The 18,228-nt window shown below is 49.2% G+C and overlaps 1 long non-coding RNA gene across 5 annotated transcripts in view; it reads right to left on the bottom strand.

Annotated features, from left to right (window-relative positions):
* Window positions 1–18,228, bottom strand: part of LOC125085756 (uncharacterized) — a 40,541-nt gene that overhangs the window by 6,540 nt on the left and 15,773 nt on the right. For 3 of the 5 annotated variants that reach the window (XR_007123005.1, XR_007123004.1, XR_007123007.1), the window contains exons 4-6: window positions 5,670–5,862; window positions 4,842–5,171; window positions 474–557 (exon numbers count right to left, since the gene is read on the bottom strand). This is a non-coding gene — a long non-coding RNA (uncharacterized LOC125085756). Of the gene's footprint in view, window positions 1–473; window positions 558–4,841; window positions 5,172–5,669; window positions 5,863–13,918; window positions 14,445–18,228 lie in introns of those variants that run through there. The other 2 variants (XR_007123006.1, XR_007123008.1) reach the window with 2 other exon arrangements.

The following is an 18,228-nucleotide window of genomic DNA, read 5'->3' as shown; positions in this document are numbered from 1 at the left end:
TTGGGACGCTCACCCCACAGGCGCACACACGGGGCCACAGCCCACAGCACACCCGCGGGAGGAAGGGTGAGCACGGTGAGGGTGAACTACTGATTGTCAAGGCAACACAGCGAGAGCAGAGCCGCAGTGCGGGGGTTCAAACCCCGTTCCTGCATTTCACTGACTCAGCACAGTGACCACAAGCAAGGCACATGTCCCAGGTTTTAATTTCCTTATCTGTAAAGTGGAGAGAATGGTGGAACTCCAGGGTCGTGTAAATCAATGCGTATAAGTCACTTGGATGGACGCTCGTAGTAGGACTCAAACCCTGTTCGCTCACATCACTAAGAGGTAGTAGTCCATGCCCGAGGGGAGAGCCTTCGTTTTTCTTATTTTGTAGACCTTCAGACAACTCATGAACGTGCATTTTAAAGAATGTGCCATACAGTTCAGAGCAGAGGCCGAAGAAGCATTTCTGTCAGGAACTCCCCTACCTGGAGCCTTGCACGTCTGCACGCCTCCTGCACACACGGTAGAAACTTCAGTCTCTTGAGCTCCTCAGCACAGACCCCCAAGCCCTGTGAAACAGAATTTTTTCACAGTTAGCCTCCATCTCAGCACTGTAGGGATCAGCCCGTAAGAGTCACGCCGTCTACAGTTTTCCCAGGCACCTGTGCTGGGAACTGGGACAGAAGAAGGGCCACGGCCCCTTGCCTCGCAGAGCCTGTGTGCCCTCCAACAGCATGCCCCCACCACACGTGGCTCTTTAAATTTAAAACTGAGTAAAACCAAATAAAAGCAAATATTCTCTCGGTTACCTTGGCCACACTGCAGGTGCTGGACAGATGTCTCCTCTCATCTGCCCTGCTGGCTGCAGAGGGGACAAGGACTTCCTCCCCGAGTGCCAGGTCAGAGGCAGGGAAGGGAATTCTAGGGGGAGCGAGTGTCCTCTCTTCAGTTTCTTACCAATCCTCTCCCTCTCCCGAGTTCACCCACACCAACTCAAGGGGGATGTGCAGGGCTTTCGGCGGAAATCAAAGGAGTGATTCCAGAGCCTCATTAAGCAAAGGCTCTGGCATGCAGTCTAATCTGGCTATTATCTCCACCCCAGATGGCTAAGAGATAATCCGATCTCCCCGGAATTCTCTTGTATGTAAAGCAGAGCTGGTAAGGAAACCCCACATAGTTTTTTATTAGTTTTGTGACATTGTTTACATTTCTCCAAGCATGATGTGGGATCTGTGTAACTCAGGACATTTGACGTTAATGACGTTAATGACGTTAATGAAGACGGGAATTATGGGCTGAATGTCTGAAGATCCAGAAAGCTCAGGAGAAGAAGATCATAAGAACACTCAGGAATGGGGCAAATGGGGCCAAGCCAAAATGGCAGGGGGCCGCTCCCAGAAACCAGAGCGGTCTGGCGCCATGGGCATGGACACGGGCTTCAGAGACCCCTGCACAGCAGCCACCAGCCACAGGGGGCTCTGGGCACTCAGAACATACCAGAGAGGGACTGAATTTTACACTGTATTTAATTTTAATTTAAAAACTCATACTTGGGGGTACCTGGGTGGCTCAGTTGTTAAGCATCTGCCTTCGGCTCAGATCATGATCCCAGGGTTCTGGGATCGAGTCCTGCATCGGGCTCCCTGCTGGGTGGGAATCCTGCTTCTCCTCTCCCACTCCCCTGCTGTGTTCCTCCTCTCACCGTCTCTCTCTGTCAAATAAATAAAATCTTTAAAAAAAAAAACCTCATACAATTCAGTTACTGCAAAACTTTAGACATGACTGAAATAATTTGAATAAGGAAATGTGCTTTTTCAACTATATGCATTTAATGAAATCTCAATATAGATTAAGAATTTCTGATTAAAATTCAGAATCCAAATTGAGAAGTGCTCAAAAAATAAAATGCACACTGCACTTAGAAGACTTACTACCAAACTGTGAACTATTATATTAATAATTTTTATAAGGTTGCATATTGAAGAATTCAAGTTTTGATATATTGGGTTAAAATTGAACACATCGTTAAAATTCACTTTGTTTGTTTCTTTTTACGTTTGTTTCTTATTGAACTGTAGCTGATGCCCAATGTTACATTCGTCTCGGGTTTACAACATAGTCATTGCACACCTCTGTACCTCTGTACCTTCTGCTCTTCTCACCACGAATGTAGCTGCCATCTGTCCCAAGATGATGGCCTTACAGTACCATTGACTATGTTCCTTATGCTGTGCCTTTCATCCCTGGGAATTACTCATTCCATAACTAGAAGCCTGTACCTCCCACTCCCCTTCACCTATTTTGTCCCTCTTCCCACTCCCCCACCCCTGGGGTAACCACCAGTTTGCCCTTTGTATTGACAGGTTTGTTTCTGCCTTTGTTTTTGCTTTTTAGGTTCCACATATAAGTGAAATCATATTTGTCTTTTGTATTTGTCATATCATATTTGTCTTTCTCCATCTGACTTACTTCACTTAGCATAATACCCTCTAGTTTACATGGATGTTTCTTTTCACTTTTTTTTTAAAGATTTAATTTATTTATTTGACACAGAGAGAAATCACAAGTAGATAGAGCAGCAGGCAGAGAGAGAGGGGGAAGCAGGCTCCCTGTTGAGCAGAGAGCCCGATTTGGGACTTGATCCCAGGACCCTGAGATAAGGACCTGAGCAGAAAGCAGATGCTTAACCCACTGAGCCACCCAGGCACCCCATCTTTTCACTTTTTAATGTAACTATTGGAAGATTAAAAACCACATGGGGCTTATATTTCTATTGGACAGCACTTTTCTGGAGCACTTTTCTGGGCCACATGGGTTCAAATTCCCTTTCTTCCAATCTCTAACTGTGAGATGGGCTTAAATGTGCTTTTAGGACCTTTGCAGAAATGGGCAAATAATAATGTCTACTATGTAGAGCTGATGTGAGATGTAAGTGAATTACCACATGCACTTCGAATAGTTCATGACATGCAGTGTGCTTAGTACAGGGTAACGATTATCACTATTGTTATGTGTACAGTTGTCTTGGTTGTAAGAGTAGAGGGACACTGGGAGGGGACTGTGAAATATCATAAGAAAGAGATTTTTTTTCTGTTTCTTATGAAAGCCTTTCATGAAGTGTCCATTTGGATCTGGATGGAAAATGTCCCTGGCCTTGCTCCTTTAGTGTCCATTCAGCTGTGTCTTAGGACAGGGATGGCATCCTGTCATGTGCTGTGGGTCACGGCATTCGGTCTCCTGCATGCTTTCCCCAAAGACCCCAGAAGTCATGACTAATGAAAGGGTGTCCTGATGTAATTAGAAAGGGACATCAGACATAGTGAGGCACTAAACCAGACATGGGAAGATACTTTGCCACTTAAACACTCTGCTTAAACATAACTAGCCATATATCTTGCAGGAAGTCATTATTCTCTCTGGGTTATGGTTCCTCATAAACTGAAGAGGGATAATACAACGTGCTATTATAAGGATTAAATAAGATAGTGGGATTGGAGAGCTCCATAAACCACATAGCATGATGCCAACATTGATAGTTTTTTAGTTTTAGAACTAATTCTGCTGGTTTAGCCTGTATTTTAGATAAAATAGAGATGCTTCTGTGGGATTATTTCTAGGGATCCTAAACACTTGCCTCTTTTCCAGGTTTCCCTTAAACTGGTCTGTGACAAAATGGTCAAGTCCAGTGCTGTAAAATGTTCCAGTACTCCTCTGGGAAATAAAAATGAAAAAGATATGCAATTGAGGGAAACACTAGGAAGTCATCACCAGCTAGTAACCCCTCGGATCTTTGCAGCTAGACAGTCACCTGGCAAGTCTTTGGGGAAAACAGAACTTGAGTTTTCATTCATTCTTTCACGCATTCATTCAACAAGTGTGTACCGATGTTTACGGTGGGAGGCATTCAGGGGCTTTTCTGATACACGAGGGAACAGAAACAAGGCCTATGGTCACCGTATGTCTCACTGAGAAGGTAAAATTTAGCAAAGACTTGGAGGAATTGATTATGCAGATAAGCCATGGAAGAGTGTTCCAGAAATAGAAACAGCTCGTGCGAAGGCTCTGGGGGCAGGAGCACAGCCATGAACTCAAGGAACAGTGTGGGGCTGCGGCAAGCGTGAAGGGGAACAACAGGACAGAGAAATACATCGGAGGGGGTGGGGGCAGGGGGTGGAGGGCCTTAGAGGAGGAAGAGACATTTGCATTGTCCAAACTGGACCCACTTCAGAGTAAAAATGGGGCATTAATAATTACTCTGGGACAACAGCTACAAACCAGGCAAACCGGGACGATGGGTGACCCTACAGAACAGGCTTCCAGCTTTTACTTTAAAGCAAATGGGAAGTCACATGCAGAGCAACGTCTCCCTGTTCTCAGAAACCATTCCAGTGTCAGAAGGGTCCTTGGGAAGGTTACGTGCAGACCTTGTGCCCAGTTCCTGGAGGCGTGGGCGGGAAAGACTCTGGCTCCATAGAGTGGGAGCCCACAGGACCACCAACGTCCCAGAAGAGAATCCTCTTCTATCCTTTGGAAAAGGAGCAGGATGGGTTGGACATGGGCGGACACAGGGAGGCGTGGCCGATAGCTAGCTCAGTGAGCTCCACGCTGTTGCCCTTTGCTCTGCCCAAACAGCTTCCTTAATGCGACAAATATTGTCTTTTTCATTATTGATTTATTTTGCTATGCACTCACCAATGGCAATACAGTTCAGAATATATTTTAGTGGGAGAAAAAAAAATGCATCAGGTGCTAAGAAGATCAATGAAAAGAATAAATGAAATAAAATGACTGAACTCATAAATTAAACTCAGGTCATTGGAGCCGCCGTTCCTCTCAGTTCTCCGTCCACTTACCTCAAAGAGATCTCCAAATAGTCAGACAACTGCTGGAGAGCCCCACGGCCGAGGAGGAAGGGAAGTCTATCACAGAAGCTGTGAAGAAGGGAGAATTTCCAGACCCCGCGGTGGGTGTCATCCTGGGGTGGCCATGACCTTGCTGAGTCATGGGACACAGCTGTGCAGTGACCGGCCCACAGAACAGAGGCCTCGGCGGTGACAGGACAAGACAGCTCTCCCTTTAGTCTCTTCCTGAGGTCTGAGCAGGTGGCTGAGACCAAGCCCGTGGCCCTTCCTCCACAGGAAGGAGGCCTTCTCCAATGAAGGCTTTGGGAACAAGAGTCTGAGCTGCCAGAAACATTCAGGCACCATTTATTCACAAAACGCCCCAACACTACAATCCTCCGGACCCTTCCATTGTGCCCTCAGTACCAGGGTCTACGGGCCTCAAAGTATCATTAAAAAAAACAAAAACAAAAACAAAAAAACAACTATGCAGAGCTCCTGACACAGCTGTCCCCACTTTCCAGTGAAAGAGAAAGACACCAGCGCACAACCCTTACACCACCAGCAGCCCTTTGCCAGGGTGTGGGAGCCTCCCTGAAACACTCGCTGACAGCAGTCCGAAGCCCCAGTGGACCCCACCCACCCCCGTCACCTACAAGCAAAACGTGTGGAAGACATTTTGTCCCTCCCCCAATTCCTGCCCCGTCAGGTTCCAGAAGTGGGGTCTGCACCACATGGAACACTGAAGTCAGACCCTTCACTGAACGTGGGTCGATATTTAAGTGGCCAAGATGTCATCCATTTTCATCCTCCTCCTTTCCCTGTACGCTCCGGACTTACCATGTCTGGAAGGCAAGGCGAGACCATGGGGCGAGGGTGAGGGCACCGGGCCCTAGCAGCTCCCATCCCGTGTGTGGGGATCACACACCTTCACCCTACTGCACGCAGGTGGGGGGAGCCCCTCAGCCTCCAGCCACAACCCTCGCTGGGCGTTTTCCTGGGATCCAGCGTTCAGTGTCTGTAATAGACACATCTGAAACCAGTGCAATGTTATATGTCAGTCACAGCTCAGTCTTAAAAATTACAAAACAAGGCAGGGGCGCCTGGGTGGCTCAGTGGGTTAAGCATCTACCTTTGTCTTGGGTCATGATCCCAGGGTCCTGGGATTGAGCCCCACATCAGGCTCTCTGCTCAGCAGAGAGTCTGCTTCTCCCTCTCTCTGTCTCTCTGTCTTTCTCTGTCCCTCTCATATAAATAAATAAAATCTTAAAAAAAAAAATAAAGTCAGTAGGACAAGACTCAGTTAGAAGAAGGTGTCCTGGATGACACTAGCTCAGAACGTGTCATATTTTGGAACTAGACAGAGGTGACAGCTGTACATTATGGATGTACAACATGCTGTAGAATTACTTTAAAATGGTTAATTTGATAGTCTGTGAATTTCACCCCGATTTACAAACGAGAAAGAACTTGTTGCTAGATATTCGGACCAAAAGGCTGCATCAGCAAACAACTTGCTTGGACTTTAAGAAAATGGCATGTCGCCACAGACACAGCAAACAGGGCTCAAGGGAAATGTATGAATATTGGTCCTAGGAAAGGATTTTAATAAAAAGAAGGATGCGAACCCAGACTGGAAAGTATAATATGAAAACAAATAGTAACACCAAGTCCAGACATGTCAGTCACTCCCCTACACATAAATTGAACTCGCCAGCTGACAGAGGACGTCAGAGTGGATTGCGACGGAACACAGCTCTGAGGCTGTTTGTAAAAACACACACTGGAAAGCACTGATGGGGAGGAGATACGTCAGCCCAGTGTCAACCGGAGGCAGCCGGTCTGGCCATGCTAGTGTCAACCGCAGAAGACGCTAAGGCAAACAGCGTCATTAAAGAGAGTTTCTGCGGATGATTCAAGTTACCAAACCAATGCAACCCTTCTCAACAGGGACGCGCGTTATGAAGTAGACTCTGGGTCCACGCAGCAAGTGATAAATCGCCGTGAAAGTGGGAGCCCACAGCACGCTGCTCGCCATAAATCAGACCCCAAGCAGCCACCAACATGCCACCGACAGAGGAGAGTTGAACGACACAATTGAAACTTCCATCCGACGGCACGTTTAGAAATATTTATTTTATTTTCCAAAAGGCTTTAAAGATGTCTCAGCAAATTTTAAAGGAAAGTAATCACATGACATGAATTTGTTCCCCAAAGTCTGGGAATGCAGCTGTGACTGTGTGACAAAGGGGGTCCAATCTCAAATGGACTGAAGTAAAATTTCTGCCATCAAACAAACTACAAAAAATGGAAATGAAAATGTGGAATAGAAAGCTTTTAAAAAGACATACTTCTCCGGGCTCCTGGCTCAGCAAGGAGTCTGCTTGTCCCGGGCCCCTCCTCTCCTGTTTGCATTTTTTCTCTCTCTCTCTCTCTCTCTCTCTCTCTCTCTCAAATAAATAAAACCTTCAAAACAATATAAAAAAACAAAAGGACATTCTTCTTGCCTATCTGAGTTTGTGGAGTGAGAGTTCATCTGCGAGGCACTTTTTTCTTAATTGCAGGAATACTGTAGAACACAGTTTTGTGCTCTGATGTCAACCTCATAATAATGTCACGCCGTTGTTCTTGTCTTTTCCCTGGGAACTGCTCCCCGGCTCTTAAGCTTCTCCCTCCTTCAGCCAGAAATCAAAAGCCTCTGAATACAAACTCGTGTCAATAAGACACCTGCTGACCAGCACCCCCAGAGAAATCAGAATTCCTTTTAGACTCCATCTGGGTCAACCTCCTGCGCAACATATCCTAACTCCCACCTCAGCCAAATGCATTTCCGTTGTTAAGGTCTCCATTGTGGTAAAATAAAAGGTGACATCTACCCCCTCCCCGTCCCCTGAAGGTTTAAATTCAGACAACCCACAGCCTTTCCTTTTCTGGAATAGAGTCAGTAGCTGCTCTTCCTCCCACGGCAGAAACCCGTAACTAATTTTCTGATCAGCGACTGGCTCCCCAGAGCTTCTTCCAGAAAACCCCACACGGGCCTTACCTGGCTTGGCCCTGGCTCCTCCGCAGACTAGTCCTTGAGCCAAAGGCTTCAGGGGGACTGTTTGTCCTGGTGGCAAGACATGTTCGACAAAGCTTTGCGTTTATTAGCAATGGAACGTGATAAAAAGAAGGTTTTGAAAGACAAGGACAAGGCACTGCCTGCCTGCTTCTACTTGTAAACTGGACCGGCTCCTGTAGGGTCACTGGGTGCTGAGCCCCAGAAGAAAGGGTCTGCTTACCGCAGGGCTGTAGGGCCCTCCCTTCAAGTTCTTAGCCTTCTGTTCCCTTCTTCACTCGAGCCAGAACTGCTTTTCTCCTATTCCCTTGAGACCTCAGCCAAAGACATTTCAGGTGCAGGGAAAGAAAAGCAAAGAGCTCTTGCTTCATCTCCTCTCCCCGTTTTCAAGGGAGTTTGTGCTTAGGGTTCGTGGTTTTCAAAGTGTGGTCCCTGGGCCAGCAATGTCAGCGTCACCTGGAAACTTAGTAGAAACGCAACACCCAGATCTAATAAATCTGAAGTTCTTGGTCCCCAGCAAGCTGTGGCCATGGGTAAAGTTTGAAAACCACCGCTCTGAACATGGCTCTTTGGTTGGGTTTATTCCTAGGTGCCTTATGGTTTGGGTGCAACTGTAAATGGGATCGACGCCTTAATTTCTCTTTCTTCTGTCTTGCTGTTGGTGTATAGAAATGCAACTGCTTTCTGAGAATTGATTTTATATCCTGACACTTCACTGAACTCCTGTATGAGTTCTAGCAGTTTTGGAGAGGAGTCTTTTGAGTTTTCCACATAAAGATCATATCATCTGCAAAGAGTGAGAGTTTGACTTCTTCCTTGTCGATTTCAATGCTTTTATCTTTTTTTTTTTTTGTCTGATCGCTGAGTTGAGGACTTCTAGTACTGTGTAGAATAGCCGGGGTGATAGTGGACAGCCCTCGTAGCTCTTATATTTCTGCTGGACATCAGCCTGGTCAGCTACTGACTTGAATTTACTATTTCTAATATGGTCCGTCTGATCATCTTGTACCTTGTGTTTGAGCTGACACCATGCTGGACATTACCATATGCAGAACCCACCTCTGGTGTGGGGTGCTTCCAGGAGAATCTAGGCATGGCTTTATGTGCCCCTGCCTTGGGGCTGGGAGAGTATCTCGATTTCCTAGTGGACCTGCCCACACCAGCTCAAAGACCTCGGCGTTGGACTAGCGTGGTAACCAGTGTTACCAGCCGCCTCACTGCCCCGTTTCTCTGGTGGGGTTTGCCAGCTCACTCGCTGCTCTGCCTGGCTACGAGGGTAACCATGACCGCAGCCTGGACCTCACTCAAAACTCCAAGAATGTATCAGCACAGAGAGATCCAAACAGGATCGTCTAAGGCACACAAAGCCGTACTGAGATTGAAAATTCTTGTCTACACATCCCAGAACAGGGATAACCCCGTTCTTCTGGTTGCAAGACCGAAACCCCAAGTGTCGTGACAGGCACAGTCCCATCTGAGAGCAGCTCCGCATCCTGTTCTGAGACCCTCCCCTGGCCTGGCTGCACACTTAGTTGTCACCCAGAATCAGGGAGGATGACTGGGGAGGCTGCCCGTGGCGGCAGGCAGGGCTGTGAGAATGGTAATTTAGAAGACAGCACCTGAAGGTCAGGTGTGCTCATTGCTCCGGAACATAACTGCTTCCTTTCACTGCACAAAGCAAACTCCGGCATCTTCTCTCTCCGCCCTTTCTCCCTGCCTCCCCCATACATAAGGATCTATAATATAGATTAACCCTTCACATGGATAAGGTCGTATACAACACATGCTAGAGTTTATATGGATTATGTGCAATCACATGACACATGATTTTGAGCTTGTATTGATGTTGTTCACTCAGATTTTATATTATAGCCCCCCCAATAAACTTCTTTGCTTCTGTATTTTCTCTTTTCTCATATAATGAAAACCTTGAGCGATGCGCCTGATGGTCCGCAGACCCGTCTCTTGCTTCAACAGTGTTTGGATGGAACAGACCCAAGGATGCCCCTTACCAGCCTCTGACCATCTCTGACCTTTCTGCCATCTCTGACCTCTCTGACCATCCTAACCTTCAGAGCCCTCTCCTTGGCCACCATCTGTCTCCAGGGCCAGCCAACACCCTCTTTTTGAGCTTCCCTCCTTATTAATGATCAACCGTGAGCTCCCAGATGCGACGGAATTATTCCACCAACGTTGAGGCCTCTGTCCACTCCTGACCAACCTCCATCTGTGGGCCTCCTACACCTGCCTCTCTCTGAGCTTCTGTTTCCACCAGGAGGGTGTGGTTCTGGAGGGTGTTGGCCATTTCTGCAAGCCCACTGAGAAGTGTGAGGGTGCTGAGTGTCTCTCAAAGATGCAAAGCCCTTGCTGCGGCCACACCCCCTTGGCATGCTTGCACGCAAGCCACCCTAAGAGGAGTGGGGTAAATCCTGGGACGGCACAGAAACCGCCCTGATCTAGAGGATGAGCCTGACCAGACCGGTATGGATCCGTATGGCCCGGGTTCTGCCCACGCAGACCCTCTCTCTGTGCCTTCTCTAGCCACTTCCTAGACGAGAAGTGAAATTCACCAAGATGGCGCGCGACGTCCTGACTGGCCTCTGCCGCCTGCCTGGCCCCTAGGCAGAGCTGGGCAAGCATCTCTGCAGAAGGCTCACCCCCAAGGGTGACTCGGAGCCTCTGGAGCCCAGCAGCCTCTGAGGGTAATGGCCAGCAGGGTGGGGCCAGGATTCCAGGGAAGACAGGGAGAATCATGGAGAGAAGGGGCAGAGCTGCACGCAAGAGAAAAGCCTTGCACCTGACTGTGCTGCTGAAAGGGAAAGCCTAGTTAGGCCTGGCATGACGCACAGACTAGTCAAGTCACCATGTCGTATACCCAAAGCTGACGTAACACACCGTGTCAGCTGTGTTCACATGGAGGCAAGTGTCCGAGGGCACGATTAGCTGTGTTCCCTTCCAACAAAAGCCCCAAAAGGAGGAAATGCATTTAACCCACAACAGAAAAACAATAGCGATGGCCGATTGTGATTGAGCTGTTACTGTTATAACGATTCACATCTATTAGCTCATTTAATCCCTCTGGCAACTCTCTGTGGTAGGTCATATGATTATCCCCATGACTGATGGGGAAACTGAGGTAATTTGCCCCAAGTCCCAGAGACAGTAAGTGGCAGCGTCAGGATTCCAACCAGAGACCCGTCAGAATCCAGCTCGTCACGCTCTGTCCCCAGGAACCACGCCAAACCACGTTTGGTGACGGAAAAGTTAAAGGCTGATTCAAGATGGATGGGACTCTCTAGCTCCTCTAGGAACGAGCGGTAGGAGCTGTGGAGGGAGCCCTCACACCCCATTCCCCGTTCCAGTTAAGCTGCTTAATCACTCACAGGACTGGGGAGGGATTTCCTTGCTTAGAAACCAGGCTTACCAAACTCAGCTACTCAAGTGACAGACGCCCTGAGTACAAACTACTTGATACTGTGAGTGTACCCGTGAGCACAAGCCCCTAAGTGGGAAAATTATGAGATCTCAGGGACAAGTCTGGTGTGCTTCTGTAAGAGCCCATTTTTGTTTGGTTTTCTTTCCTAGATTTTTATGTATTAGCCGAGCATGGGTGACTTCAGCTTCCGGTTTCTCTTCTATCCAAGTATTTAAACCTGGGCTATGGGCACCCAGCACGATTTTAGGTGGGAACAACTCTCTGGTCTTCCAGGGTCAACCTTACAAACCAGGTAATGACCATAGGGTGCTCCACTGACAAATCCTACATTTCAAGGGCACACTGCCAAATGGAACATAAGAAATGAAGAAGAAACAAACCCCCTAGGTGTAAAGTGGTGGCAAACACTTTTCCTCTCGGCTCTCAATATGGAGTCCCACCAAGGAAACTTATGGCCTTTCCCACCACCCAGCACAGGATCTTAGACCAAGTGCCCACCAACATCCGTCCCTGGGCCCCATCCAACTCCTGGGCTATGGCCATGCTGTCAAGTCACGAAGAGGGAAAGAAGTGAACGGGTGAAGAAAAGAATTCATGAATGAAACAGTCATTGTTGTTCTGTTCCCTCTGCTCTTTGTTTCTCTCACTATTCATCTGAGGACATGACAGCAGGGAGGGTAGGAAGAATCCGGAAAGAGGAGGGAGAGGACAAGCTCAACAGAAAAGTCTAGCTGATCCCACATACGGAGGACAGAACAGTCTGGGAAGGTTTGAGAAGATCAGAGACCATATTAATCCACGTGCCAATAGCTGCTGCCCCAGAAAACCTCAAATCCCACTGGAACATGGGCTTGTTGCTCACATCCCAGTCCCATGAAAGTGTTCTCAACCGGGCAACTCTCCTTCAAGCAGTGACCCAGATCCCCGTTTCCTTCCATCTGGGGACCATTTCATCTTCAAGACTTGGTGTCATTTTCTTTCCAAGAGAAAGTAGACAAAAGGGTTTTGAACCACCTCGGCTGTAAGAGACACATCAATCCACTCACGTGCCTTGTCATCCAGCCCCATCCAGACACAAGCTGTCACAAAAGGCGGCCCTTGGAAGGGGAGCATGAATTTTTGGTGGAAACTTATCAGTCTACATCATCATAGCTTTAAGAGGGTTTGTCAGGATCCTGTTTTAAGAATATGTGTTTGGGGAAACACAGCCCCAGGAAGGAAGTCAAAGGAAGAAAGGTCACCAGCTGTCATCTCTCAAACACCCTACATCTGGGCAGAACAAATCAGCCTCCATCATAATTGTGAAGCCCGGTGCCCAAGACCTTTCCTCTCTTCCTGAATGCCTTGCTCCCATCTGGTGTTCTCCTGACAGGCATTTACTGCTTTTGGTGACCCCAAGCTCTCCAGACACCTTCGGGGCAACTCTGCTGCTTTCCCTGAAGACACGGCCAGGGGACAAGCTAATCAGGAGCAAGGATGCCCACAGGTGACTCGGGTCCCGTCCTTGGTACATTTGGTTTTAATGTTTCTTATTTTCATAACCTGAGGACTCTAGAGACTTCAGATCCCTGGAAATGATTTAATCATGTTGTCACAGTCCAGTTCTGCAGAAATTTGACAGGCAGGTCGTCCCTGGGAAACCCGTCCATCCCAGGACACAGCCGGCGGTATACCAGGAAAGTCAGCCCACTACTGAAACACTAATAAGTAAGGATAAAATACTGAAACTAATAATATCTCTGCCATAATCATAGTTCTTAATACTCTACAAAGTGCTTTTGTGCCCGTGTGCAAATCCAAACAGTGGAACAAAATAGAAAAAAACAAACAAACAACGACAACAACCCTATTATCTCCATCTCATCGATGAGGAAACACTCAGCTGAGCTAACCGGCTCGCGGCATCGGCTGGGAAGGAGTTGGCTAAAGACCAAAGCCAAGATACTTCAGCTCTCGGTTCAGGGCTCTTCCAGAATTCTGGGGAAATGGGTCTTTCTTGGGATGGCCGCTATTTCTAGGGTATTTAAAAATCTGCCTTTCAAATTATCTTCTAGCGAGGAGTAGCCTGTTCCCCCGTGTTCCCACCTGGCTTAGCACGGGAGCGTCCTTCCTCCTTTTCTCCTGGACACGTATTACCTCTCAGCTCCTGTTTGGATTTTCCCCCTTCTCTGCCTTGAACAATTTCTGATGATCTGGGAGTGAAAATGGTTTGTGTTTTGATGAGAGTTACATGGCTGGTATTCCTGCATTTACTTCGCAATCCACAGAGAACTTCCCGCAGCTGCTGCTGTCTTCCTACCCACCGCTGCCTTCAGACGCCCCACAGCAATGATTCCCTCCCTCCCACCCGCCCTCCCTCTCTCTCTTTGATCCTGAAACTGATGGAAAGAGCATAAACCAGCCGGAGAGCGGCAGGAAGGTGAGTGAAGGACTGTGACGGGACATGGTTGAAAGAGGACGGCAGCTGCGACCACAGAAGGGAACAAATTCCCGCCCAAGTCCCCACGCAAATCCAGTCGCCACACAGCAGGGCGTGTCTGCCGGCTTAGGAGAGAGAGACTCTGCCTCGTTCCCTCCGCTTCGCCGGAATCTCACCTGTGCTCTGGACACTCTGTGCTTCCTCTCCCTTCCCTCGTTCGTTCTGTTCTCCAGAAACTACTTCCTGAGTCGTCATGCTGGATCCACTCTCTCTGCTCACGGCTCCTCTCAGAACTGATGCATTCAGATTCCCGCGGCGCCTCCTCTAATATCCCGTGGCTCTCAGGTGGAGGGTGTCCTCATAGGGCTGGGGTTGGCAAGTGACAGGCCCCGTCAGCCTCTGGTCCAGCTTTGTAGGGATCCCAAGCTAAGAACAGTGTCTGTAGTTTCTACAGGATTGTAAATCCACACAAAGGTTTATGTTCCACAGGACAGAAGGGCCCACAAAACCTGAAACATTTACTACCTGACCCTCGGCTGAAAACGCCGGCCAGCCCCCGTTCTAGACCCCGCAAAGCCTCAGGAGTCTTGTCTACTGCCATTCTCAGAAAACTTTATTTTCTGAGATTCTCTCCCCAGTTTGAAAGCAGAGGATCCAGGTTCCAACAACCAGCTGCCAGAGGAACTGAAGCCAAAGGCCCCTGTACTTGCCTTCCCGGGCATGACTGTCATGAGAAGAGTTTAGGATTCTTTCCATTCCATCGTCCTGTCTTGGGGCTGGCCATAGAGAACAACGCCTCAGATCATGGCCTGGAAATTCCTGACGTCCACAGGGTCCACTGGAGAACCAGGTGAAGCGGCCCCAGCGTGGCAGGCAGCAGGGCGGTGTACGGGGGGAAGGTCTGAGCCACTTCTCCTCCTGGTTCATCCCACGTGATGGCGACTGGACGTCCCGAGCCTACCAAGAAGGAGACAAATGTTCCTATTTTCCCTACATTTGAGTGATACGGCCTCGCTCTGCCCCTGCCCCCTGTCAGCAGGCTGAGATGTTCTCAGACAAGTGAAGGGCCTGGGAGGTGGTGACGGCAGCGTCCCCAGGGACCAGGACACCGGCATGCTGGGTGGGCTGTCAAGCCTGACTGCTTCTCGGAGACAATCGTCAGAGCCAGGGGCGGGTGAGTTTGTGCATTTGCACGTCCCAGGAAAGCCTCCACTAAGAGCCCCGAGCATTAGGAGGGGAATATGATCTCGGCCAGCAAAACAGGACGCGAGCAAAATAACACACGACCCCCAAGACATCGAAGCCAGCCTGACAGCCAAGACCTACCAGACGTAGGCATACAGGGAGCGGCAGGCTAACCCCACAGGCAGTGCGCGCCGACCTCGGAGACAGACACAAAGACAATGACCATAACGAGGTCAGGGAGAAGGACCCTGCGGGGTCCAAAACGCTGCTCTTACTAGCATGGACAGGGTCCTCATGGTGATTTTCACTGTTACACAAGTGGTTACAGGAACAGCTACTTTTTCGTCTAACGCCCTTGTTGAGGCCACAGGGTGACAAACGACCGGACGACAGAAAAGCGGGGCCAGATTCCACAGGTGAAATTAGACAATGGGGATGCACTGTTTTGGCCACCTCGAAACAAGTCCCCCCCGCCCGAACCTCTGTTTTCTCATCCCTGAAGTTAGCACGGTCCCTACTCCCTCTGTTTTCTCATCCCCAAAGTTAGCACCATCCCTACTCTTCACGAGTCTTGTGAAGATTAGACTCTTTTTCTAACACGACTGGCTCAGGGCTGAGCCTCCAGGGAAAGGGAGGGTGCGCAGGTGCCTGGCCCGGCATTCCAGGAAGCATGGTGGCCCGAGCGTCAGAACGGCGTGACTTCCGTCAGTGATCCCACACTTCTGCATCCGTTCTGGATAAGAGACTCTCGCAGCAGCCCCACAAGGACTATGGAGGTCCCAGCTGCAGAATCCTTCCACTCTGGTCCAGGAATTATGGCCAAATGTGTGCCAGTCAACCTCCTCCCGTCCAGGGCTCGACAGGGCCTTCCAGACTCCCCCGCGCCCTCTGCCTTTTCTGCCTCTAACCTCTCACACCTCCTGCTTTCAGACATTCTCAGCCTCCGGGATGCCCCCCAATCACCTCCACGTGGTAAGAGATACTCCTGTCTGAGAACAGGAGTTAGTGAAAGAAGAAATGGAAGGAGGAAAATGTGCGGCCAGAGTCACTGCCCTGCAGTGTCCCCCATTTCCTGCAGTGCAGCGTCTCCATGAGGTGACCAGGCAGGAGTTCTGCCTCCACATTTGCAAAGTCTCTGGGATTATCGGTAATGGAAATGCAATCCAAAATTGGGAGAATCACTGTAAAAGCAATGACACATACGCCGGTGACAGGAGTATAGCCTAAGATTCAGCGATCTCACTCCCGAGCGTATAATCTGCACGGTGTCGCACTGGAGATACAAGACTATCCCAGCAGCATTGCTTATAAACGAGAAAGCATGGAAACAGACCACGTGTCCACCAAAGGCAGGATATGTTAGTGAGTTGGGGTGTCTTCCTGCCATGGAGCCGTGTACATCGATGAAAGCAAGTTAACTGTTTTGCCTCTAAAAGCTAGGATAAATCTCAGAAAACATAATCACTAGCGAACAGAGAGAACATATCTCCATGTATAAGAAGTTTAAAAATAAGCCGAAGCAGGTAACAGCATCTCGGGATAGCTACGTTTGAGGTCTAACCATGCAGAAAGCTAAGGGGTTGGGTGAGGGTTGGGTACGGGGGCTGAGGGCAAAAACCCAAGAGTTGTCCAGGGAACGGACAGTGGTCTCATTCCCAGCCGACTAGTTGGGACTTGAGTATTTTATGATTGAAATTACATGCTTTAAACTGTGTCTGTATTTTATAGACATCATTGGGTATAATTTATTTCACAATAAAGAGTTAATGGAGCCCAGGTGAGCACGGGGCCCTTGGGCAGTCCCCACTCTCATGCACACTGTCCTGCGCCCAGCAAGGGCACCAGAACAACCTCCAGAGTCGTGGCAACTGGACTAAGTCTGCGGAGGGTGGAAACGAGTGTCATTTTGTGTGGCACGTGGTGAAACTGGGCCTTTGCCTACACCCACCTCCATCTGTCTTCTCTACGCCGCTTACAGGTGATCCTTCTCCAACAGCCGTCTCCTCCGAACCTTCGAGAAGCCCCTCTGTCAGCCCCACCGAGCTCTTCTCCCACTTCACAAGGCCCACCGCCCTGCTGGCTATTGCCCACAAAGTACGATACGCTGCCCCAGGCGCCGACACAGAATTTTAAATCTCATCAAAAAATAAATAAATAAATAAATAAATAAATAAATAAATAAATAAAGCAAAACCAAAAAACATAACAACAACAACAAAAAAAAACCCAAATAGAAACTACCACAACCAACAACTTTCAGAAAACAAAAAGCACGGGTGAATAGGAATCCACTCGTGGCCAAAAGAAGCAGAAATCCAAGATGGTCTGACAGACGGAAGTTGATGGTCTCTAACCAGCGAGTTAGCATCAGCGTCAAGGGGAGAACGGACGCTCCCTCGGGAAGGACATCACCTCATGGTTTGGTGAGAAAGTAGAACCGCTGGGTGCACAGTCCCCCCTCCTACCTAAAACCTACCTCCGAAGCCTCTCTTCTTCCAGATCTCCCCAGATCAGTGCACGACCACCCATTACCTGCCCCGTTTTGTCGTCTGTGCCCACAGATCTGATCACATACATCAGCAAATCTAAATCAACGTTTATCTTTAGAACACCTCAGACCTACGACCTTGTGTCTTTCCTGCCATTTCTCCCTGGACGGTACCGTCCCCTCCGCTCGTGATGCTCCTGCTGTGCCTCCCCTCCCCCGCAGTACACTCTGGACAGGGACCAGCCCAGGTCCCTGCACAACCCCGCGCGCCTTCCGGGGAGGGTAGGGGGTGGGGCCAGCCATTTCCTCTGTCCCAAGCCGCCACTGGAGGACTCCCCAGTTCCTTTCCATGTCACCAACTGACCAAGACTTCGAGTTCCTCTTCACCAAAGTAAGGCTACCGTCCTCTCTTACTTATTCCCATCATGACGAACTCATTACAAACAGCAGCCACTCTGTTTCCTGCTTTCAGCGACTTCCCCTTCCATCTGGTCAGTCTCTGCCACTGGCACCCGTGCCTCTCGAGGGTGGGGACCCCGTGGATCGTGTTTCTCATCACTGTCCCAGCTCCGGGCACCGTGACCTGCATCGAAGAGCTGCTCCATGTGGCCACAAGCGAGAGAAGGACAGCTTCATCCTAAGTCCACAATAAAATAACATCAGTCTCGAAGAATTCGCCCCATCTCCTGTGTTAGTCATTGCGTGGGGGGGGGGGGGACAGAAATAAAGGACAAGCAATCCCTCACGGAGAGCGCCATGGCAGGAGCACTGGCGATGTGACAGCAGCAGGGTCCCTGGTCCCCATGGCGCTGG

This window comes from Lutra lutra, chromosome 15, assembly GCF_902655055.1.
Source record: "Lutra lutra chromosome 15, mLutLut1.2, whole genome shotgun sequence".
Lineage (NCBI taxonomy): Eukaryota > Metazoa > Chordata > Mammalia > Carnivora > Mustelidae > Lutra > Lutra lutra.
This window is presented reverse-complemented; position numbering and strand designations above follow the sequence as displayed.